This window comes from Narcine bancroftii, chromosome 2, assembly GCF_036971445.1.
Source record: "Narcine bancroftii isolate sNarBan1 chromosome 2, sNarBan1.hap1, whole genome shotgun sequence".
NCBI lineage: Eukaryota > Metazoa > Chordata > Chondrichthyes > Torpediniformes > Narcinidae > Narcine > Narcine bancroftii.
The window spans coordinates 76,479,077-76,504,771 of NC_091470.1; the positions used below are offsets into that span (position 1 = coordinate 76,479,077).

Genomic DNA, 25,695 nt, shown 5'->3' on the forward strand with positions numbered 1-25,695 from the left:
GTGTTCCCAATGCACTAACTTGAGGTTCTCCATCAAACAATGGGAAGGTGGAGGAATTCAGCAGGTCAGGCAGCATCCAGAGGTAGAAATGGCCAATCAACATTTGAAGTCAGGGCCCTTTATCAGGATGTTGTCTCAATGAAGGGTCCTGACACTGACTGACGATCTCTATGGATGTTCCCTGACCTGCTGAGCTCCTTCAACTGCTTGTTGTTTGCTCAAGATACTTGCATCTGTGGTTTTTGTGTTTCTCGAGGTTCTCGCTATCCAAGCCGAATGTTTCTGCTCTATTTGGTGCAGTGTTGGATTAGGGTTTCCTCAGAGATCATGTGGCAGTTGTATCCTTCGGAGAGGCTTTCATCATTTCCTTGGTCACTTCCCTCCATCTGCTGGCAATCATTTTCTTTTACAGAGCATCAGAAGCTGATGTCAGACATACAAAAGACATGAATTATATAATGGAGCCAACCAAATATAATTGGCAACTTTAATGCTGATAAGTAGCTGACAGTGATTTTCTGCTGGAATTAGAGGATTTTGTGGAGACAGTATTCAGTGCCTTGAGGAGACATTCTACGTCAGCATTTCACAAACTGGGTTCCATGAAAGTTATAAGGGATCCACGGAAGAAATGATGATCTGCGCGGGTGAAGTCAGTGACTGTGGGCCAAAATTGGAGCCCTGCCATTGCGACGTGCACGGTGGTTTCTGGGAGCTGGCGGAGATTTGCATGAAGAGTTGCGTGTGCGAGGAGGGTACTCTGAAATACCAGTGTCCAGCCTGTCACTTGCATAAAGTGAATAACAGGAGGGGTAAGCAGTTGGTGGTGTCTGATGCAGCAGGGGCGGCCCGGGTCGCAGCAGGGAACAAAGGGTGGCCTGGGCCGTGGCAGGGAGTGAGGTGTGGTGGGGAAAGCCTGGGCCATGACAGGGAGCTCATTGCCACAGGGGTGGGCTGGGCTACGGCAGGAAGTGAGGGCCAGTAGGGTGGCCTGGGCCATGGCAGGGAGCAAGGGGCAGCGGGATTAGCCAGGCCTGTGGTGGGGCAAAGTCAAGGGTAGCCTTACTAAAACCCAGCCTAGGGTCCAGGAGGAAGTTAATTCGCTACTAGTGAGTTTATTTACTTTCTTACTATGCTTGTGTATATGCCAGGTCTTTTAACTGTAAATGACGATTGGGGTTCTGTGATTTCCAAGTGCTCCCAAAAGCATTCCGTGAACTAAAAGATTTGGGAAGCCCTGCTTATGCAATCGAGGTCTCAAAAAACATAGAGGAGGCTAGCAATCACTGCTATCCATTAAATCATAATTTTTGCATCAGATTTGGGCAGAACTTTCTTGAGTAGATTTTTGGTACTCACAGACATCTGAATTTGATAAATTTCCCGTTTCATCTGTTGAAAACCGAACTGTCTAAACATGAATTCTGATATATATTTCACTTTGCAGTCTGTTCAACTTGGATCTTGAAACATCCATTACTTCCTGTGTCCAAAACCTGTGCTGGCGCCTGAAAACACTGATGAATTTCATCATCAATGTTTGCCTTTGCTGAAAGGTGGCTCCCAAAATATTCTTTCTATTTCCCAGGCTTTTGCCTTGATCCTGTTGCTGCAGATTGGAACACATCCATGTCGCTGCTCAGTCAGGAGCTGATATGCTTCAACACCAGCCTCTTGAACACTTCATCACTGTGAACACTTGCCAACGGTTGGTAGAGTCATTTAGGCAGATGACCATTCTCTTCTTGAGGACTTGTATGACTGAGGCAGCTGGTTACCATGCCCTATTCATTATTCAATTAATTTAAGGACCTTCCTTATAAAGGAAATAAAAGGGTTTTTACTTCCTATGAATACTGCGTGACCTGCCGAGTTTTTCCAGCACTTTTGTGCACTAAACTAAACCTCAGCATCTGGAGATTTTCTTGTTTACTGCAAATTAAGCATTTTCCTTCTTACACTCGGCATTTCGTCCTGGTAAAAAAAATACACCTTATCTGTGCCTCTCATACTTTTATATAATGTTGTCCCTTAGCTGAGCAGAAAATATATTTTAAAAAAATATTTAAATTTATATTTTTATTTGGATTCACAAAAAAGTTATCACACTGCTTTCATCCAATGTAATTAGGATGCTTTGGCAGCCTGCCGCAGTGGCAATCAAGCCGGCGCTCCAGGCAGCCAGCACAACCAAAGGCCAGCAGCCCATGCCGAGGCACTGGCCCCAACAAGTGAACAGCAAGGGCAGCTTAAAGGCCAGTGACCCCAAAATGGCACTGGTCTTGCTGTGCAATAAGGGCATTTTTATTCAGGAAAGTACCCGTGCACGGGAAATCCCGCTTTTGTTATGCATGTGGTGACATCAGTAAGGGGAGCCACAACAGGAAAAGTGCAAGTATAAAAGTCGGGCCTGAGCCCTAATAAAACTTAGAGCTTAACCTGACTACACTATGTGTGTCTTCTTTCGCGTAGAGCGCGGCTACAATTGGTGACCCGGACAGTTTAGAAGGCACCTAAACCCAGTGATGAGCGAACAGGCAGCAGTCAATGCGGTCGCTCTCAAGCTGCTAATCTTCTGGACAAATCAATCATGCGTGTGGTTTAACCAAGATGAGGCACAGTTCCAGATCTGGCAGATCACAGCAGAATCCACTCGGTACTACCATGTGGTGAACACCCTGGATCTGGACACTGCAGGCCAGGTGGCAAACTTCATCCAGGAGTTCCCATCGGAAGATACAGACACCGCCTTCAAGCACTTGCTGATTGAGACCTTTGGGCTCTCACGCCATGAGAGAGGGACATGTCTGCTCCACCTGGACAGGCTAGGGGACAGGCCCTCATCAGCCTTCATAAATGAGATGCTGGCCCTCCTGGGCAAACACAAGCCCTGCATCATGTTTGAGCAAGCGTTCCTGGAGCAACTGCCCGAGGACATCCAACTCAGATTTCAGCAACCCCTGGAAAGTCACAGCATGAACAGACGTTTTGTGGAAACAGAAGAGAGAGTGCTCAGCATCTGTGGGGCTTGTCACTAAACCCCACAGCCAGACCCACCAAGAGAACAGCAGCACTCCGGAAGAAGTGATCCAGACAATCAGTGGTGTTTCTACCACCAGAGATGGAGTGTCAGAGCCTGTCGGTGCAGGCTGCCATGCACATTTCAAGAAATGCTAGGGTCCACCCGTCGCTAATGGCCACCAAGACAGCCTCCTGTACGTTTGGGACCATCAGTCCGGACGACACTTCCTTGTGGTCATCGGAGCAGAGATCAGTGGCCTGCCCCTGTCAGGACCGGATGCCAGGAATAGGTAGTCAGTCCCTATGCTGAGATTGCCAACAACAGCACGATTTGGATCTACAGTACCCACAAGGTCCAACTGCAGTTTGGAGGCAGCCTCTTCTCGTGGGTGTTCACACTGGTTGCAGTAGAACAGCCACTCATCGGGGCAGACCCTACGAACCACAGCCTGCTAGTGGACTTCAAGGGAGGGAGATTGGTCAAGACTTTTCAAACCTTCCTCCTCAAAGATGACAGGCTACCAGCACTCTACCTGAACTCCACACAGAGAGTAGACAACAAGTATGCCAGGGTCCTGGCCAAGTTCCCTGCAGTGCTCACCTCCCAATTCACACGGTGATGCACCACATCCTGACCCAGGGCCCGCTGCTCCATGCAAGGGCAAGACACCTTCCTCCGGAGAAGCTCCAGTTATCGAAGGAGGAATTCAGGAAACTGGATGAGCTCAGCATCTTACGGCGGTTGGACAGCCCATGGGCTTCTCCCCTGCACATGCTACCCAAAGCAACTGGAGGCTGGAGACCATGCGATGACTACCATAGGCTCAATGAGGCCACAACACCAGATCAGTACCCCATGCTACACATCCAGGACTTCACGGCTAACCTGCACGGGGCAAGGATCTTCTCCAAGGTGGACCACGAAGGGGATATCATCAGATCCCAGTACACCCTGATGATATCTCCAAGACCTCCATCATCACCCCATTCGGCCTTTTCAAATTCCTCCAAATCCCATTCAGGCTAAAGAACGCCGCACAGACCTTCCAGCAACTCATGGACACAGTGGGCTGAGACCTGGATGGCATCTTGTGTACCTGGATGACATCCTGGTGGCCTGCAGGAACCAACAGGAGCATATGGTGCACCTCTGCAACCTTACACCCAACTGAGCGAGTTTGGCTTGATGATCAACCCAGCCAAATGCCAGTTCGGATTGGAGGTCATCAACTTCCTGGGCCACAGGATAACCAAGGAAGGAGCCGCACCGCTACCCAGTAAAGTGGAGGCCATCTGGAAGTTCCCCAGACCCAACACGACCAAGGGACAACAGGAGTTCGTGGGGATAATCAATTTCTATCACAGGTTCATCCCCTCAGCTGCCCAGATCATGCGGCCCTTTTTCGCCCAGATGACAGGCAAGCCAAAGGACATCACCTGGGACGAGGAGTCAGCGGAAGCGTTCGTGAAGGCCAAGGAAGCCCTGGTGGATGCCGCTCTCCTGGCACATCCCAAAACAGATGCTCCAACAGCCCTGACAGTGGATGCCTCAGTAACGATGATCAGCGGAGTTCTGGAGCAGCAGATCGAAGGAAGTTGGCGGCCGCTGGCTTTCTTCAGCAAACATCCATGGCTTCCAAAACTGAAGGACAGAGCTTTTGACAGAGAGCTATTGGCGCTGTATTTAGCCATCCGCCACTAGAGGGCAGGTCCTTCACGGTTTTCACAGATCACAAACCCCTGACTTTCACCTTGGGTAAGATCTCGAACCCCTGGTCGGCCCACCAGCAATAACATCTGTCTTACATCTCAGAGTAGACCACAGATGTAAGGCACATCTCCAGCAAGGACAGTCCAGGCAAAGTATCTACGTGGTATCAAGGGGAGTGGACCTCATGGCACTGACAGAGGTGCAGCAGAAAGACAAGGTGATGCCCCAAAACAGGACTGCCATATAGGGACTGCAGCTCTAGGACATCCCAGTTGGCACAGGTAACACAACCCTCCTGTGCGACGTGGCCACCGGTCAGGTCAGATCCATTATCCTGGCGGCCCGGAGACAATAGGTTTTCTACTCAGTCCACGGACTGGCTCACCCATCCATCGAGACCATGGTCCGGCTGGTGGCCAGCAAATATGTGTGGCATGGATTGTGGAAACAGGTCAGTGGGTGGGCGAAGGCATTCAAGCAGTGCCAAACTACCAAGTTACAGCAACTCACCAAGATCCCACCTCAGCACTTCGAGCCCATAGAACAAAGGTTCAACAACGGACATAGTAGGACCCTTGCCGGAATCCCAAGGTTTTTGCTATCTGTACACGATGGTCGACCTCTTCACCAGGTGGGCAGAAGCAGTCCCGCTGGCAGATATGTCCACAACCTTGTGCACCAGGGCCCTCATCTCATCCTGGGTGGCACGGTTTGGGTTACTGACCCACATCACATTCGACAGAGGGTCCCAGTTCACCTCCAGTCTGTGGTCTCACCTTGCCAGCCTGTGGGGTGCCCAGCTGCATCACACAACAGCTTACCACCCACAGTCCAATGAGTCCAATGAGTTGGTGGAGCGCTTCCACAGGCACCTCAAAAACTGCACTCATGACCAGACTCCAAGGACCTAACTGGGTAGACAAACTACTATGGGTGCTGTTGGGCACCCAAAAAGGACCTCAACACCTCTTCAGCCAAACTCGTCTACGCACCTCCACTGGTGGTCCAGGAAAAATTCATACCATCCCCAGGAGGACAGCAGGATGACTCAGCAGGCTAAGGGAAAGAGTTGGCAACCTGGCCCCAATTCCACCTTCCAAGCACAGACACACAAGGACCAACATACCCTAAGACCTGCAGGACTGCAATTATATTTTCATTCGCAGGGGTCCACATCATCCACCGCTTCAGAGGCCATATGAGGGTCCATTCTGGGTCATCCGCATCAACAGGGCCACGATCGAGCTGGAGGTCGGAGGCAAGATGGAGGTCTTCACCACAGACAGGCTGAAGCCGGCATACCTGAACCCAGTGTGCCTGGCCAAAACACCAGGACTACACCAAAGAGGCAGGCCACCGAAGGCTGCAGAGACTTTGCCTCCAGCGACCAAGGACTATAACAAGGACAATACCACTGGTTCTGGGGGGGGGGGGGGGGTGGATCATGTGGCGGCCCACTGTGGCAGCAACTGAGTCAGCGTTTCAGGCAGTGAGCACAACCAAAGGCCAGTACTGCCCCCAACAAGCCAACCGATGGGTGAATGGCAAGGGCAGCTTAAAGGCCAGCGACCCCAAAATGGCACTGGCCTTGCTGCGCAGCCAATAGACAGGGACAGTGTACGGGGAAGATGGGCATTATTATGCAGAAAAGTACCTGCACGTGGGTAACCTGCTTTTGTTATATATGTTGTGGCGTCAGCAGGAACAGTGCAAGTATAAAAGTCAGGACTGAGCCTTAATAAAGCTTAACCTGACTACACTATGTGTGTGTCTTCTTTCAAGTAGCACATGGCTACACTACATCCATTTAACCCAACACGAAAACCTAGGTTGTAGTAGAGGGAAAAAAGTCACTGTCCAAAATGTGCAGGAATTTAACACATCTGCTCAACAACAACCTCCCATTGTGTTCTTCCAGAATTTTCTGTTTTTTGTTTTAGATTTCAAACATTGTGATTTTTTAAAAAACATTTTGAACTTGCCACTGCTGGTGATGTAAACACTTCTTAACTTGGACTATTCTTTGAGTGCTCTGGCTGGCTGTATCACATTTTCGGCTTGGAAATGGATCAGAGGTCAATTGACAGGACTAAAAGAGTGACAGAGAGGATCATGGAGGCTCCCTCACCCCATCGACCAGGATCGTTGTCTGACGAGATCTACCGGGAGCGTCGTCTGAAGAAGGCGTGCAAAATCGTTGAGGACCCCTTCCACCCCGCATACATCATTCAGCTGCTCCCATGGGGAAAAAGATATAGGAGAATCAGAGCCAGCACCACCAGACTAAGGAACACCTTCTTCCATGGGCAGTGAGAATACTGAGTGACCAAAGGATCTGCTCACAGTGACCATCCGATACTCTCATATTTCCAACACAATATTTGTATAGGCGAAATACTTGACCTGAATATGTATTGTTTGTCTGCATCTCTGTGTGTTATGTCTGGTTGTGTGTCTGTGTGTTTTGCACCAAGGACCGGAGAAAGCTGTTTTGTCGAGTTGTCCTTGTGCAATCAGATGATAATAAACTTGATTTGTCTTTTTCTTTGAATTTCTTGCAGGTAAGACATGCCCGTTAAATGTGTCCCATGTATATTGGATCAGAACAACCTTTCCAGCCTTCAACACCTTGTACAAAATGTTGCCTCAATATTAGTAACCTCCTGTGAAAAGTAAATTGACTACATCTAACCAACATATTAAAAGACTCATCCTACCCCAGTCATACTCTCTTCATCCTCAACAAGAAGATGATTCACAAGCATGAGATCATGCACCACTAGATTCAAGGTCAATTTCTTCATACGAGATAGGAGCAGAATTAAGCCATTTGGCCCATTGATTCTGCTACGCCATTCAAAATCATGGCTGATGTAATCAGACTCCCGAATTATGTTGCTAAATAAGAGAGTCTGCAGGCGCTATGATTCTAGTTTAATACACAAAAATGCTGGAGAAACTCAATACGTCACACAGCTTTCTTTATAGAAAGGATATACAGTATAACCAATGTCTCAGGCTTGAGTGCTTCATCAAGGTATGAGCAAAACTATGTTGCCTTTGCTCTGTACCAACTGATCTCTCTCCATAATGATTTTTTTTTACTGTGTCTTACTTATGGTACTATGTATGAGTGGTCTACTTGCAAAACAACCTCTATCACTGTATCTTGGTACATGTGACAATAAACATGAACTCAAAACTTATGATTCAAATGTCAAATTTCCACTGGGCACATCACTGAGCTCAACTCCCATTCTATTCACAGCCAATACACGCCTGCAAATCATACACTTGTATATGTCACATGCTACAATGCAGCAGCTTGCTATTTATAGCAGACCAGACCAACTGGGATGGTGCCATTTCCTGTCTTAATTAAAAGTTAATTTCCATGGCACTGAGAAGGATAAGTGGAGATGCCTAAAATTCTGAAGGGTGGATTGAATCCAAATCAATCTATTTGTTTAATTTATTCACTAAAGGATAATATTTATAACATAAAGACAAAAAAGGAAAAGCAGATCAAATGTAGCTGCTAAAAATAATGGTCTAAATAACACAAAATCTTTATGGTATTTATTCTATAAATAGAAATTTTAAAATTGCACCAAAAGGAAAATGATGTATAGATCAACTAAATTCCTGCTTCCATCATAGTTTTAAACTTCTCTGGTTTGTTATAACTGGTGTGTTAAATTTCATGGTTAGCATGTCGTCTTTGTTTGTTTATTGTTTTTTACATGTTGGCTATTGCAGATGGTGTAAAAACGTCCAAAACTGGTTCTATCCAGAGTTCCAATACCATGAAGATTGGGTTGGCACTGTGACTGCAGATAAGAAGCAGTAAGTGCAAGCAAGGACCACACACAAATTGCTTCAGGAAGAAAGGGAACTAGGCATTGGTTTCAGGTATTCTTATTCATAAGGAGTATATAGAATGAGAGTTTCACATTTGCAGATTTCCATGATCCAACGTGAGTGAACAAATTTCCAGCACCAGGGAGATCGTCATGAAGGATGCCATCTCTTACGACAGCAATTATGGGTCAAGGATCAGATCAATTTTGCCATTCTCAATGACACTTAAAATGTCAATTGTGATGTTTCTTTTACTACAGTAAAGAAACTGGTTCTTTTTAAAAACAACTAGATTTAACTAAGCAACTTGCACTAAAAACAGAACACCCACATGCAGACTGCATGGGAAGGCATCCATCTTGAATCTACTAAAGATGCAACAAGATTCGCAAGATGCAACATTTCCCAGATGCTACACACTCTGTCCCCGGCTCCTACTGGTGGTAGCATTCTGTCACTACATGTAGCACGACTGGTTATATGTCCTCTTTTAATCTTATAGGTGAATGGTAGAACTTCAAACCCATTGAGGATCTCGGGAAATTGATCCAGTATTTCCTCTACACTGTTCTGTGCTTGGTCACTGTTAATGTGATACACCCTCTTGACTAGTTTTAAGTTTTCACCAAGCAATTAATAATATCCATCTGGGACTACTGTGAACAGGAAGTGGTGCTCTTTATCTTTAATTTTCATCTTGAGTTTACATGTACCTTTTGTGTTGATGCTCTCTTCATTGTATACTTTTAGCAGTACAGCAGGGGTGTCAAACTCAAATTCACCGAGGGCCAAAATTAAAAACTTAGACTAAGTCGAGGGTCAAACTAAATATTTATTGAAAATTTTCAACAACATCTGCATGTTTTCTCTTCTTTCAACATATGTAATGTTAAACTTTTTCTTATTAAAATAAATGTTTAATAATAGTTTTGGATAAGCTCTTTCCAGAAGCATTAACAAATGAGAAAATATTCAATAAATAATATTTCTCTATAGAGGATTTGTCAAATGTCGCTAGTGTGCTGTCGAATAGTAAAATCTGAGGGCTATTTAGAATGTGGGAGAATAACAGGATTCCTGAAACAATCAAATGGGTGACTGATTGTGGGCATGAACTCTAGCAGGGTTATTTGCCATTCCCTTTTTCCATTGGTACAGATATCCTTTGATTTACACACTTTTCAAGTTTTATGCCTAATGAGCTTGTATCCAGGTGCAGGACCTTTTTTAACCAGGAATATATTTATCACTGTGACATGAAACTATTGGAAGATCGTTTTATCCTGAGATTAAAGTTCATAATACTTACTCAGGCCTGTGTGCAGGAGGGCGGGGTTTGCGGGCGATCGGGTTGGACGACAGTGCGGGGGCATCGGCTCTTGCTGCAGGGCGGCATCTCGGCGGATCAGCGGCCCCGTCACCGTGAGTCGCGGGTCGGCCTGCGGCAGGGAGGGGGAGTGGGCAATGGTCCTGGCGAGGTCAGGCCCCCCCTGAGTTTCTGCCGGACCCCCCCTGACCTGCTGAGTTTCTCCCGGACCTCCCTTGACCTGCTGAGTTACTCCCGGATCCACCTTTGACCTGCTGAGTTTCTCCCGGATCCCCCTTTGACCTGCTGAATTTCTCCCGGACCCCCCTTGACCTGCTGAGTTTCTCCCGGATCCCCCTTTGACCTGCTGAGTTTCTCCCGGACCCCCCTTGACCTGCTGAGTTTCTCCCGGACCTCCCTTGACCTGCTGAGTTTCTCCCGGACCCCCCTTGACCTGCTGAGTTCCTCCCAGACCTTCCTTGACCTGCTGAGTTTCTCCCAGACCCCCCTTGACCTGCTGAGTTTCTCCCGGACCCCCTCCCCTTGACCTTCTGAGTTTCTCCTGGACCCCTCCCCCTTGACTTGCTGAGTTTCTCTCGGACCCCCCTTTGACCTGCTGAGTTTCTCCCGGATCCCTCTTTGACCTGCTGAGTTTCTCCCCGATCCCCCTTTGACTGCTGAGTTTCTCCCGGACCCCCCTTGAGCTGCTGAGTTTCTCCCGGACCTCCCTTGACCTGCTGAGTTTCTCCCGGACCCCCTTTGACCTGCTGAGTTTCTCCCGGACCCCCTCTTCTTTCCGTGCCGGTGTCCCAGGACCTTTCCAGGGCAGTCTCCGCGCTCAGGACCGCGCTGGGATCCCGGTCAGCGGTGGAGGAGCAGGTGAACGCGGCTATTCCCGATCCAGCCCACGCCACTCCCGAGATTGGCGGGGGGGGGTTCCACCCTACCTGCCCGACCAGCCTCGTTCTCCACGTGTACTCCGGGCACCCGCCGCTGGTCCGGTGGGAAGGCGCAGGGCGCCGGCAGCCGGCGCCCCCATTGCCTGGCAGGGAGCCCCAATCTTCCCTCCGGCGTCCCGACTCCATCTGCAGCTCCAAGAAACGCTGTGCCACTGGGGTTCCGGGCACTGGGAAGCGGCCTTGGCTTTCCCTGACACCGACCAGGCCGCGCTGCGGTGGGGGGGGGGGTGGGCGGGGGGACACGACAGCGTGTTTATAAAACCACCCACCACTACTTTTCAAGGACCAGGATTTTTCTCTTTCTCTCTCACCGTGGGACACAGCGGTTACTGTGCATGCGCTATACTGGCGCGGCGGCCAGCGGGCCACCTCTAATATATTTTTGATATGATCTTGCGGGCCAAATATAGGGCCAGAGTTTGACATGTGTGCTCTAGAGCTTGAGGTCTCACCTCTGTAAGTAGCATTGCAATTTTCTATGTATCTGCTTGGCTATCGATTCCAGTTGCTTGCAGGTAAAACATAAACCTTTGCTTCAACAGCCTCCACTCGTGGTTGATATTTACAGTCCAATTTACAGTGTTAGGAGCTTTTAAAACCTCCATATTTTCTCTGTTGATGTCAACTGTTACTCACTATGCACACTTTCTTCTTTCACTCCTGTGCACAGCAGAACTTGGCTGTTTCTTCCACTGCTGGCTGTTTCTTCCATTCCTGGTACCATGTGATGTTTCTTTTAAAAAGAAACTTAGGTTCTTTTTAAAACAACTAGATTTATTTACTAAGCAATCAGCACGAAGGACAGAACATACACATGCAGACCTCATGGTAAGGCATCCTTCTTAAATCTACCAAAGATGGAATAACATTCGCAAGATACTACATTCTCCAGATGCTACACACTGTCTCCAGCTCCTCCTGGTGGTAGCACACTATCACTACACCAATGTTTGTGGCTGAGCTCATTCCAGATTGCAGTGGTAATAAATATACCATTTCCTGTTCATCCACAGATTCACAAATTGTGCATAAATACAGATAATGCAAAGGATCATTTAAAACACATTTTGTAACAAATCAGATGTCTATGACAAGGAAATATTTCAACTGAGAACAGTCTAGTTCTCTAACCTGGGGCCCAATCCAGGAGACTGGCATTCTACTTCAGAGGCTCCAAAAGTGAATGGTCACATCTCATGGCTCTGACCAGGAGAGTGACTTAGTAGGGCAATAGAGAATAGGTCTGGGGAAATGATTTAATTCTATAATTTTACATTGATTCCTCTTCCAATGCTTAATGTCAGCACTTTAATTGTCTCACTTACCTAAAAGGTGAAATGTGAACTGCCAAAAGCTTGAGGAATGATCTCTGTAAATAAGGGTTAATGGTGGAGTTGTAGTGCTGGACACAACCAAGAAAGACTCAGCCACCACAATGAAAGTCGTTAATGGCTGTTTTTATTCAAATTCAGTGCGCGTCCTTTTAAGGGCAGCATGAGCTCATTCACCTCATGCATTGTGACGTCATAATCGCTACCCCAGGTGCACGCTGGGCAGGAGACTTGAGGCAGGGAGAAAACCCCGACAGCGCCATCTTCCCATGGCTGCCCCACCACATGGCGATACTCGCGGGGCTGGTTCGCCATGAGAGAGTGCGCCGCCACATAACCCCCTCCCCCCAGAACCGGCTATGTGACCTGCCATTTGGGCGGACGGCCCCGGCATTTGGGCATGGCCATCTGCACCGGCTGTGATAGGTCTAAGTGTACCGCCTTCAAATGGTCCACAGTGAAAAGTTCGTCTTTACCCCCTATGTCCAAAGTGAAAGTCCTGCCTGATCGCTGGAGGACCTTGTATGGACCTTCATATAGGCGTTGTAAAGGTGCCATATGTGGGCCACGCCGAACAAATATGAATTCCGCCGAGTCCAGCTCTTTGGGATGATGTGTCGGTGTAAGGTAAAACATCATGAGATGGGAATGTGTAGGGAGTTACCCTGTACAGGGCAGTAACAAGAAGGGGAGGTGTCCTTGTACTCCTGTTAGGTAAAACATCATGAGATGGGAATGTACAGGGCTGTAACAAGATGTAAATGCATCCTTGTACTTACAAGATAAGAGAGACATTGATGGATTGAGAGGCAGGAAGCTAGCAGGGAAAGGATAGCAACAGTTTTAGTCATTGGACAAGTAATGATATGATGATGTTCTAAGCATGTATCCAAGGGTATAAAAAATCACCATTTTGCTGATAACGGCAGAATGCATTCTCCGACTAACATGTTTAGTCGCAAGTGTTACAATCCGGTAATAAAGAACAAAGAACCCTGATTTCGACTCAGCCTGGTGTTTGTCTCACTCATTCATGAACAAAGCAGACCTAACATCGGCCAGACGCCATGATGCGAGGGAGGTGGGGGTGGGGGAGTGGCTAGCAAGGATAGTTTCTTACGGAGGTCTGCCAAAAGGTTTGCATGCTCAGACGTGACATTGGGCTCCAGGCCAAAGAACTCACCAGTCAGCGAGAGTGGAGCGCCATAGACCAGTTCTGCAGAAGACGCCTGTAGGTCCTCCATGGGTGCTGTTCTGATAATGAAAAGGACCCATGGCAGTTCGTCTGCCCAGCCTGGGCCAGTGAGCGAGCCATGAGGGCGGATTTCATATGACGATGAATCCACTCCACCAAACCATTTGCTTGTGGGTGGTAGGCAGTGGTGTGGTGGAGTTTAACCCCCAGGAGGTTCGCCAGCTGAACCCAGAGCATGGAGGTGAACTGGGCGCCCCTGTCAATGGTGATGTGCGCTGGGACTCCGAACCTAGCAATCCAATGACTGACTAGGTTCCTGGCGCACATCTCTGTGGAAGCCTCTTTGATGGGAACGGCCTCTGGCCATCTCGTGGTCCAATCGACTATTGTGAGAAGGTAGCTCACTTCTCTGGACATCAGCAGGGGACCTATGACATCAACGTGGATGTGCTGAAATCTCTGCACCGCCGGGTCAAATTGCTGGATTGGGGCCTGCGTATGCCGGTGGACCTTGGAGGCCTGGCACCTGGTGCAGTTCCTCGCCATCTTTTTGAGCCCATGCCACACAAACCGCTCTGCCACCATTCACACCAAAGTCTTCACTGAGGGGTGGGCTAGGTCGTGGACTAAGCTGAAAACCCTCGATCTCCAATGCGGTGGAACTACTGGGCGGAGGAGTTTTGCAGGGGGAGCCGGTGATGTCACAGAGCAGCATGTCCGGGCTGTTGGGCAACTGAATGTCCTGAAGCTTGAGGCCAGAGATGGCAGTCTGGAAAGCCTGCGTCTCTGTGTCCAGCTTCTGGGCCTGTGCCAAGTCAAGGCCGGGGGCGAGAGCATTGATTGCCGGATGAGAGAGAGCATCCGCCATGATGTTGCCTTTGCCTGCCCTGTGCTGGATCTTGGTGGTGAACTCCGACACGTAGGAGAGGTGGGGTTGCTGGCAAGCCGACCACAGATCTTTGGCCATCGCGAGTCCCTGTGTGAGGGGCTTGTGGTCCGTGAACACCGTGAAGTGCCTGCCCTCCAGAAAGTATCAAAAATGCCGGATGGCTAGGTACAGCGCCAGGTGCTCCCGGTTGAAAGCGCTGTACTTGAGCTCCGGTGGGCACAGCTGTTTGCTAAAGAAGGCCAGCAGGCGCCACTGTCCATTGAGCCACTGCTCAAGTACACCCCCTACCGCCATGGCTGGGGTGCCCACCAAGAGTGCCGTGTGTGTCTCCAGGCATGAGTGCACCAATAGAGTTGCATTGGCAAGGGCCTCCTTTGTTGCGGCAAAAGCGGTCTCTGCCTCCTCCGACCAAGTCAGGACTTTCTCCTTAGTGGTGATCAAAATGAACAGCAGTCACAATGGTAAGGGCAGTGCCAGGGATGAACTGATGATAAAAATTCACCATCCCTATGAACTCTGGCAGGCCCTTGAGGGTGGTTGGCTTGGGGAACCGCTGGATGGCCGTGACCTTCTCTGGCGCCAGGGCAGCACCTGCTGCCGAGATGGTATGCCCCAGGAACTGCAGCGTTTGTTTGCCCAAATGGCACTTGGCCACGTTGACCATAAGGCCAAACTCCGCCAGTCGGGCAAACAGGGTACAGAGGTGGGCCTTGTGCTCTGTGGTTGTGGCTGGCGATAAGGGTATCATCCAGGTAGATAAACGCAAAGTCCAAGTCCATACCTACTGCGTCCATGAGGTGCTGAATAGTCTGGGCCGCTTTCTTGAGGCCGAAGGACATACGCAGGAATTCAAAGAGGCCAAAGGGGATGATGATCGCCGTCTTGCCGACGTCCTTGGGGTGGACTGGGATCTGATGATACCCCTGCACCAGAATGACTTTGGAGAAGACTTGTGCACTGTGGAGATTGGCCGAGAAGTCTTGAATGTGTGAAAACGGGTACCTATCAGGTGAGGTCACATCGTTCAAATGCCGGTAATTGCCGCAGGGTCTCCAGCCCCCAGAGGATTTGGGGACCACATGGAGAGGGGATGCCCAGGCACTGTCCAAGTGACAGACGATCCCCAACTCCTGCAGTTGCGAAAACTCCTCCTTTGCCAGCCGCAGCTTCTCGGGTGGAAGTTGTCTGGGCTTGGCATGCAGCGGGGGGCCCTGCATGGAGATATGGTGGAATACCCCATGCTGGGGTAATGTGGCACCGAATTGTGGTTGAAGGATGTTGGGGAACTCATGGATTATACTTGAATTCTCGTCCCTGGAAGTGGCGATGGCAGCGATCTCAGGCTTGCAGGCATCTGTGGCCAAGCACACTGAATGGAAGGTGCGAGCATTGACCAGCCTCTTGCTCTTCATGTCGACTAACAGTGCATGTGACCTCAGGAAGTCGGCCCCCAACAACGCAGTACCTATTGAGGCTAACACAAACTTCCAGTGGAATTTCTCTTTCCCTATCTGGATCCGCCCTGCAGGTACTGAAGGTCTTGATGCCGGAACCGTTGGCTGCCCGCAGGGTGGGACCACGAGATTGGGTGCTTGTCTCGAGGGCAGTGGGGGGGCAGGACACTTATCTCCACTCCTGTGTCCACCTGGTAACACCAGCCGGTGGATTTGTCGATAATGTGAAGGAGGGTGTCCATGTGCCCAGCCGTCGCAGCCATCAACGGTGGCTGGTTGGGTCATTTCCCTTGGTAGTCACATGGTTGTTGGCACTTACAAGCTTGCACTCCCCAGCGCTGATGGTAAAAGCACTAGGTAGAATGGTGCTCCTCCGGCTTGTGCTTGGGGGAGTGTTGCATCTGGCTGGCTCTTGGTCGCACAACCTGACTGAGGGCTGCTTCATTCTCCCTCTTGGTGCGCCAGGGTGTGTTCGCTCAGCCTGCAATTCGGCGTGGATCCGTGAAGTCCTCATCCGCCAGGAGAGATTGAATGTCTCCAGGCATCTGCTTGAGGAAGATCTGATGGAATAGAAAACAAGGTTTGTGATCCTCCGCCAGCACCAGTATCTCGACCATTAGAGCCGATGATGTGCGGTCCCCAAGCCCATTGAGGTGCAGGAGCCTGAATGCACACTGCTGAGGGGAGAGCACAAAAGTGCCAAGGAATAGGTTCTTGAGGGAAGGATATTTTCCCACGGCTAGTGGGTTGTGTATTAGATCGTCCACCCTGGCTGCCGTTTCTTCATCCAGCACGCTCATGACATGGTAGAACATCGTGGCGTCTGCTGAAATATTCCTCATTTGAAACTGCGCCTCTGCCTCCCCGAACCACGTACGCAGGTAATGGGCCCAGAAGGGGAGCAGTTTGACGGCAACAGCGTTGATCTCTGTTCTTGAGACCAGAGAGGTGTCTGGGCTCAACGGAGTCACCAATGTAGTGCTGGACACAGCCAAGAAAGACTCAGCCACCACATTGAAAGTGGTTAATGACCGTTTTTATTCAAATTCAGTGCGCGCCCTTTTAAGGGCAGCATGAGCTCAGTCACCTTGTGCATTGTGACATCATAATCGCTGCCCCAGGTGCACGCTGGGTAGGAGACTTGAGGCAGGGAGAAAACCCTGACAGCGCCATTTCCCATGGCTGCCCCAGCACGTGGCGTTACACACGGGGCCGGTTCACCACGAGAGAGTGTGCACCGCCACAGAGTTATGAAAAAATGAAGATGATTTAAAAGTAAAAATTATTCAATGGATACATTCAAAATCAGAGAAAAATCTCACTATATTATTATATAGAAGGCTTCTTCCATCAGAGGAATTATAATTACCCTTTCTTACAAAATACAATGATGAAATCACAAAATAATGATGACATCAGAACATACAAAATACAGATTGTGACATAATGTAACAAGATCTTGATAACTCAGTACAGCTTTGCATGACTATTAATTAAGTTAGGTTCAGGCTTGGTGATTGCATCCTTTTGCTGACTCTTTGCAGAAGAAATTAAGTATAAATCTCAATTTTGATTTCTTAGGAGAGCATAAGAAATATGTGCCTTACTGACAGAAAATGACCAATAAAAATGTGTTTTATTCTGGAAGGGTTCTTTATGGCCTCAACAGCAACATGGAGGAGGGAAGAGGACGGAATGAAGATATACATACATTTGAAGAGGATTATAAACATAGACAAATTCAGAAACCTTGTATCATAATTTTCACTCAATGATCGATGAACAATGAAAATGATCAAAGAAAGAAGATTTTGAATATGAGCTCTGAAAGATTTCCTGTAAAACCATTCTTCCTGAACCCACTCTTAAAAGGATGTCTGTAATTCTACCTCACAACGAGGTACAATATATAGCATTATCCAATTGATAGGTGAGGGAGTATATGGTGAGGTGACCTGCTGTCATAAAAGAAATACTGGTCAGATCGTTGCTATTCAAGACCCTGAAACATGATGCTTATATTGCCTCAGAAAAAAGGATGTTAAAACTGATTCAAAATGTGGATGCAAACAAATTTCATATTCTTCAATTTCTTGAATTGAAGGTCCTACCTGGTCTTGGAACTTCTGCAGCAGAACTTACTGGATTTCTAAAAAAACGAACAACTTTGCCCCTCTTCCTGCTCAGCCCATTAGGATAATTGCCATTCAGCTGCTGAGAGCTTTGGTGAAGCTGAAGGAATCATCTATCATTCACACAGATATCAAACCAGATAATATCATGCTAGCAGAACACAAACGATATCTTTTCAGAGTCAAAGTGATTGACTTTGGTTCAGCCTATCCCTAACCCTAACCCTAACCCAGACCATTAGTAGTTTTAAAGGGCTCCACCATTCACAGTATTTCATCTTGTTATTCAATTTTTACACAACATTTATTCACTAGGTGAACCAGTATTTATGTGCCCATCCCTAATTGTCCGTCAGAAGCTGATAGTAAGCTGTCTTCTTGAACCACTGCAGTCTACACGATGTGAGTAAATCCATAATGCTTTCAGGAAGGGAATTCCAGTATTGCGTGGTGATACATTTCCAAGTGAGGATGGGGTATGGCTTGGAGGACAACTTCCAGGTGGTGGTTGTTCCCATGCTTTTGCTGTTCTTGCCCTTCTAGCTGGTAATGGTTGTGGCTTTGGAAGATGCTGGCAATTGAGTCTTGGTGAGTTGATACAGTGCATGCTGCTACTGGGCATATGGTGGTGGACGGGGTGCCTCCCACCCCCCATCATTTCTCCATTCCCTGTTTCCTTTCACACACACATGATAAATTATACCTAGCCCCTTATCACATCCAATTAACACCTTTTGTTGGCCTGAATTCCTCCCCCATTGTTTGAATTCTGAGACTTTCTGATATATCCTGGTTCTGCCTTTTCTGATTTTTGCTTGAAGAAGGCCTCAGGCCCAAAACGTCGGAAATATATCTTTGTCTCCTATAGATGCTGAAAAGACCAGCTGAGTTCCTCCAGCATTTCAGTTTTTTTACTACAATCACAGCTTCGTGTTTCACTCTGCCCTCAGGTGAGCTATTACGCCCTGTGTAGTGACGGGCCTCTCGAGTATTGTTGAAGGGTCACCCATCCAGGCAAGTGAAGATTATTTCATCACACCCCTGGCAAGCCTTTTAGATGGTGGAAAGACTTTGGGGAGATGCAAAAGTTCTCTCATTTACTAAGGTAGCAAAATTGTTCCACTGTAAATCACACTATTTCAAAAAGCAGGAAAGCATTGGCTTACCTGCAGAAATCTCCTAAACTGTTTCACCTTTGCTTTTTCTGCCTCTGTGCACCCTTCCCCCCCCCCCCCCCCCAACAAACCCCTTATTTCCTTTGGTCGATATTTTTAACAAAATATCAAATCTCATTGTTCTTGTACTGCAACTGTTCCCAAATAATTAGATGAAAATAATATTTTCATATGGCTTGGCAGTAAGTTATCTCATTCTAATTTCTCCCATTCTAATGTTTCCACATAATTATTCAAATATTTCCAATTAGTTCAGTGATATTAATATTTTCCATCATACTCCCAATGCTACAGTTTCTAATGAATTCTTACATGGTTTACCATTGGCTCACTTATTCCTTTGTTTCTACTGAGTCCCTTTTTATTTTTGAACAGTTCAGATATATTACTTCCTGTTGGCTCAGTGTTGCTATCAACTTCAATTACATTATTTCTTCAAGGCTGTTATTTCATTATATTTAAATATTAAATATAGCTCCAAGCTCAAAATAAAGTATGTATTTGAAGTCCCTTTCACACATGCGTACCACTAAATCGGCCATTCAGTGTCCTGAGATAGGAATAGGGGTTTGGCTTTTCACACTTGACCACTCCTAACTGGAACACTTGCAAGGAGCCATCCCCATGGTTAGGACTGTTCTACCTTCTACCAGTGACGTCACGACACATCAAGCAATGGTGAATCTGCCCTAAATCCTGATCGACATATTATGATCTTATATTCCAACAAAATTAATCATGCCTAATTATAACATAATTAAGCTTTATGTACAGCACAGTATAAGCCCTTCAGCATCTGTTGTTGTTGTTCCCACCTATCTAAATCTTTATAAGGGACTGTAAAAGTGCTAGCAATAAATAGCAATAGGACCAATTTTTAAACAAGGTGGGAAAGTTGGTAGCATTAAAGCGCTCCATTTATATAGCATGGGAAAGTTTGTAGTGCTATAGCGCATGATTTATACAGTATGGGAAAGTTGGTAGCACTATTGCATACAATCTATAAATACCTTGGGAAAAAGTGATGGCGGACCTGCCCTCCTAGAATTCCTTGCCTCAGAGAAAGGGCTGAATGCCCGGCTGCATGCACGGACCATTCATGGAGGGGTTTCTCTGCTGCAGGGCACTCTAGGAAATCAGATCTGCCATGCTTTTTTCCATGGTCTTTATAAATTGTATGCGAGAGCGCTACCAATTTTCCCACACTGATTAAAAATTGTCCACTTTTTCTATTTATTTCCTCTCTCTCTCTCTCTCTCTCTCTCTGTCTCTCTCTCTCTCTCTCTCTCTCTCCCCCCTGCTGCAACTTACCCACAGCAAAGTTTATACCTTAATTTTAATCTTTTCTTCCTTCACATTGCTGCACTCACGCAAAAACTTGGGTCATTTCAATCCCACAATGCAATAGCCCATTTCACACTTGCCCGATTGCAATGTCGGCATCTGCAGACACTGGGGATTGTACTAGGGGTCGAGGCCGTCAATCTCCGGCGTGAGATGACATCATCTGACGTCGACGTTGAGCTGAATTTGCTTTCACACTAAACACTTAATTCCTGGGATTCAAATTGTACTGATGATCCAGTTAGCCTTGTTAAAAAGATATAATTTTGTTCATTAAAGTTTTAAAATTATTAGCAAGGGAGTATTGTAACTTAATCTTGAATCATGCACATTGCACTCTACTATTTTGTTTGAATACAACCCTGCTTCCAGCTGACATATACTTGCTCTGAAATAACATATTCATTCAAGCATTATAAATCCAGATGTATTTGGATGAACTTCTTCTGTAACTTTGTGTTTTCTAGAACAGATTGGAAAAAAGGCAGAGATAAGACTGGTTTTCATTAAAACTCTTTTAAATCTCCACCTACCCCAGACACAATAACCCTCATCTCAGGATTTCCTGTCCCAGAGAACCATTATCAGGACACGGACACAAGATATGCAAATTCTCATACCTTGACAAAGGGTTCAGGCCTGAAACATTAGTTACCCTTTGCTTCCTATAGATACTGAGTTTCTCCAGCACTTTTGTGAACAATCACAGCATCTGCAGACTTCCCTGTTTAACATTATCAATATATGGAAAGCTCTGTGTGATCAAGTTACCACTGTTTTAATCATACCTAATTGACTTGTTATGTCCATGGTTTCATAACTCCAAAGGAAATGGGCCATTGACAATTTTTCTCAAGCAAAATATTTCAGTAACAATTGAATCTAGAACAGTGGTTCTCAACCTTCCCTTCCCACTCACATCCCTTACTAATCACAGAGCACTTATGGCATAGGTAGAATGTGAGTTTAGGGGGGCAGTTTGAAAACCACCGGAGTAGAGTTTGTACAGTCAGGTTGAACCTACTGTTAGATCCGCAAGACAAAAGGGGATTGAGCTTAGTAAGCAGGTGAATAGATAACCACAGATGCTCACTACCTTGGCTGTTATCTGGTCCAAGCTGGAAATATAAACCATTTTATTCGAAGAAGAAAACAGTAAGAAAAATGTGTTTAAAATAACACCAATTAAGCTTTCTTTCTGTCTGCAGGGTTCATTTACAGAAATGGGTTCTTCACTGGAGCCCATTAGTGAAGAGTGAAGGTGCCGAGGAAAAAGCAACATCAGATAGGTAAGTGCAGGTGGATAAGTAAAAGGTTAGACTTTGTGTTCACATGACATATCGCTGGCCTTAAATGGGTTTTAATCATGTAAATAAAGAGAAATTGGTTCCTCTGACAGGAAGGTTTGCAAGTTAAAGACATATTTAAAGCACTTGGGAAGAAAGGAAATAGTAAAGGATAGGAATGATCTGCAATACGCAGCCTAAATGTGTGGTGGAGCAGAATCTTTCAAAATGGAATTAGATAAATGTCCGATAAGAAAACCTGCAGGACAGAGGGAGAAAAACAGAAACATTTGGATAGCTCCCATGAGGAGAGTAAAATGCATGTCGAATGGAATAACATGATTATCCTCCATAATTCTATTCCCTGTGGAATGTTTTTTCAATCTTGAAGAAACAGTCACAGGACTTTCAAGATTGCAAAGTTCCGAAACAGAAGTAAGAAGAGTCAAAAGAAAAAGAATGCAAGTCTCGTGCAATGACAGAGGTGGGAGAGTGGACAAAAAGAAAGTTGTAATGCTGTTGTGTTATAATGATCTATTTTGTACTTGCCCTGTGTCTGCCCAGCTTCTGATATTTTGCTATAAAGAAAGGACACATATTGTCATTTTATCCAGTAGTACATATGTATAATTAAGGATTTGGGTTAAAATTATTGAGAGCTTATATTTATAAATGCAGTGGTCATGGTGAATTCCATAATTAGGGAGATGGGCAGGTGTTTCTGTAATCATCAATATGAGCTTTCCACTAGGGAGTGTATTGCTTCCCTAGTGCCAGATACAAGACATAGCAGGGTGCAGAATCTTGCAAGGAGGGGAGTGGTGCCATGCCTTCAAAACACATTGAGGTGGAGCAAACATAATGAATAATATAACTGCCAAGCTGAGAAGTCCTTAATTCTGCAGTTGTTTCAAACTTCTCTGAGATTTGTTTTGTTCCTTGTCTGAATTGTGGTGCTGCACGTTGTCAATTTGATATTTCTTATGGGAATGGAATGACTTGGCTGATCTCAACCAATAAAATGTTAAAAATGAACCAATTGAAAATGAACTGGTCTCATCAATGTGTTTTGGAATCAGTTTTGCAACCTTTAACTTTTTTTGAGCAATCTGCAATCTACTTGGCTGCTTATGGAGGATGACGTTCTCCTGTATTTTTAAATGCCATTTCCATTAGCGCAGCCATGTTATATATAAGCTTGAATGTCAGGTTTTGCATGCTTTGACGTAACTTTTTCATCAATACATACAAATCTACTCATCCACAGGCAACCCTACTTTGTAATGCACAAGAATTAAAAGGAAAGGTTAAGTTCATCAATAAAACAATATGCTCATTCTGATTCCCAAACTCACAGCTTTCACCAGTTTGGATTGAAGCGACCTTCTGCACATCTATTTTAAACAGGACATCTTTCACCAAAAGATCATGACCGGCTTAGATAAGATAGAGGGATGTTGTCATTTGTAGATACATCAAATGTTAAAAATTTTAGGGAAAAGTTCTGATCGAGATGTGAGGGAAATTTATGTTTACAATGAGAGCAAGTACAAAATGGAACTCACTCCCTGTCACACTACTGCACACCAATCAATCAGGTGTTTCAATGGGGAATTGTACAGACACTCAAGATAGAACACTGTTGTGCAGCTACGGGGAAGCAACAAAAGACTGGCGCTGGTGGAGACCCACATACCTAGACTGATAGGTCTAATGTTCTCCTTCAATGTCTAATTCCATGACATTATATTTTATAATTGACAAGGAAATTACTAAAAATTATATTTTATAATTGACAAGGCAATTACTAAAAATTGTTTTGATAGTGTACAGTTTATGAGACCAGAAAATAAGCAGTTTTTTGTATGCAATTTTAATTAGAGCATAATTTTCTCCTTAAAAGTAATTCTGGGTGAACAAAATCTAAACATTTTGTCATATTTCATATTTCATAGCAGTGGGTAGAAATATAGAGTAAAATACAGCAGTGTAATATTTTTAAAAAATAACTGCTAGAACACTAAGATACACTCCACACAAGTCTCTGCATCCTTGTATTGTTGTCGATTTTTTCCTTTCAGAAGTGCTAAGCCGTGCAATGCAATAACATAATCTACCCAGGAATTGCAAACTAAGGGAGAGGTTACTTGATAACATTCTATTTTAAAAAAAATATGAGCTCCCCCACTCTTATCGACAAGGCATAGATCAATTCTTCAAAAGCAAAACTCTGGAGAAGCTGAGAATCTGAAATAAAGAAAGTACACCAAATATTTTAAGCATCTGGTGAAGTGTTAACATTCCAGTCATTGACCTTTCATCAGAACTGGGAAGAGGTAGAAGGATAATATGCAGAGAAAGAGAGGAGAGAGAAAAAAGGAAAAGGCCTGCAATATCGTGAAAGGCAAGAATAATCAAATGACAAATATGGTGACAATAGGACATAATAAGAACAAGTGTAAATGCAAATAACTATCTGGAATTATCAAAGTGACTTCTAGAAATCTGAAATAAAAATGGCACAAAGGCAGATAATCTAGAATTGATCAACTCATTGTTGAATCTAAGTGTTTGTAATGTGCCTAGTCAGAAGGTGAGGTGCTTTCCTCAAACTACATTGAGCCTTATTAGGACAATGTACAAAATCAAGAGCCAAGTCAGAGTTAGAGGATTAAAGTAATAGGACAAACAGAAACTCGATGTTTATGCTTTCAGATTAAACAGATGTGTTCTGGTGCAATCTTTCCCAATGTGGAGGAGACCACATTGCTCCATAGATATCCTGCTGAGGGTGATGAGGCCATGCGACATCTGCCAGACTCCATATATACATTTAAAGATGATCACTGAAGTTATGTAGGCCTCACAAAGAGCTGAACAGCTGATCAATTCAAAAATCGGTCATCTACTCCATACAGCAGGAACATTGCGGTCACATATGCTTACAATTATAATTAACCATTCTAAAAATAATTTAGTTAGTTTGAAAAAAATAAAACAGAAGTGATACTTAAGATGTTTTGGATCTTTGAAAGCTTTCTGTTCAACATTAAAGTTAAATGCCTCATTGTTTACCATTTTTAATATTTGGACAAAGGTTCTTCGATCTCGAAAATTAATTCTTCTTCACTTTCCTCAGATTCTTCTTGATTTGGAATGTTTCTAGTATGTTTCTGTTTTTATTTCAGATTTCTAGCTTTTACCATTTTTTGGTGTGGCTACACAGATGGTGTGTATCACACCAATGACCTGCGATGAAAAAATTCAAACACACAAAGAAAATAGTAAATAAAAACCTTGTGTGTGTTTTATTTTCTCAACTTCACCTGATTTCTTTCACCTTTTGGGGCACTGATGATAATACTGACTAGTACACCAAGTTCCCTGATTTGATGGAATAGAACCATCTGTGTGATTCCCAGTGGCAGTTGCTTGCAGCTACTATGTCATTGCCCCAAATGTCTACAGGCAAGGAGTCAGATCATAAAGGGCTCGCTCCCATGAGCCTCACAGTACAGAAGCCGACATTGTTGTCATGGAGATCAGAGAAAATGAAACAAGAGGGAAAACATGATATTATCCAATGTTGCTAGGATGCCACATTCTCCACCCACCCTTTGAAATGATTGCATTCAATACAAATCAAGCATGCAATAGATGTTCAAATGGGTCTAATTTCTAGGCTATAGAATATTTTATATCAATAAGGGCAAATATTTTGAATAGGTACTCTTGATTGTTTTATTTTTTTGGATACTTTAATTGATTTAAGAAAATAGTCATGTTTTAACAGTATCAATATTTAAAAAAAAATCTTCTCCAGGATAATTGTTACGATTAAGGATCTTAATGCACAAATGCTTATTGTAAATTCTCTTCTATTTCAATAGTGCATTTACCAAAAACACGTGTTACCAGAAAACATACAATATTATACATACTGATGTGCGAACAGAAATAAAAAAACATCTAAACAACCTAAAAGGAGCTCTAATAACCTTGGGAATCTGGTAAAGAGCTGGTCTGTACTG

General features: G+C 45.4%; 1 protein-coding gene and 1 long non-coding RNA gene across 7 annotated transcripts in view; one reads left to right on the forward strand and one right to left on the reverse strand.

Moving 5' to 3' along the window:
- LOC138753762 (phosphofurin acidic cluster sorting protein 2-like) overlaps positions 1 to 12,846 on the reverse strand; it is a 301,705-nt gene extending 288,859 nt beyond the window's left edge. For 3 of the 5 annotated variants that reach the window (XM_069917135.1, XM_069917136.1, XM_069917134.1), the window contains exon 1: positions 12,184 to 12,846. The gene's annotated coding sequence lies outside the window, so the exon portion shown is untranslated. The remainder of the gene's footprint in view (positions 1 to 12,183) is intronic. The other 2 variants (XM_069917138.1, XM_069917141.1) reach the window with 2 other exon arrangements.
- Positions 12,308 to 24,993, forward strand: LOC138753766 (uncharacterized). 2 transcript variants are annotated; one of them, XR_011351416.1, is made up of 3 exons: positions 12,308 to 12,816; positions 21,587 to 21,667; positions 24,853 to 24,993. It is a non-coding gene; the product is annotated as an uncharacterized lncRNA (long non-coding RNA). The 2 variants fall into 2 exon arrangements; XR_011351415.1 differs by lacking the exon at positions 24,853 to 24,993 and adding an exon at positions 23,746 to 24,663.
- Positions 24,994 to 25,695: the final 702 nt, after the last annotated feature.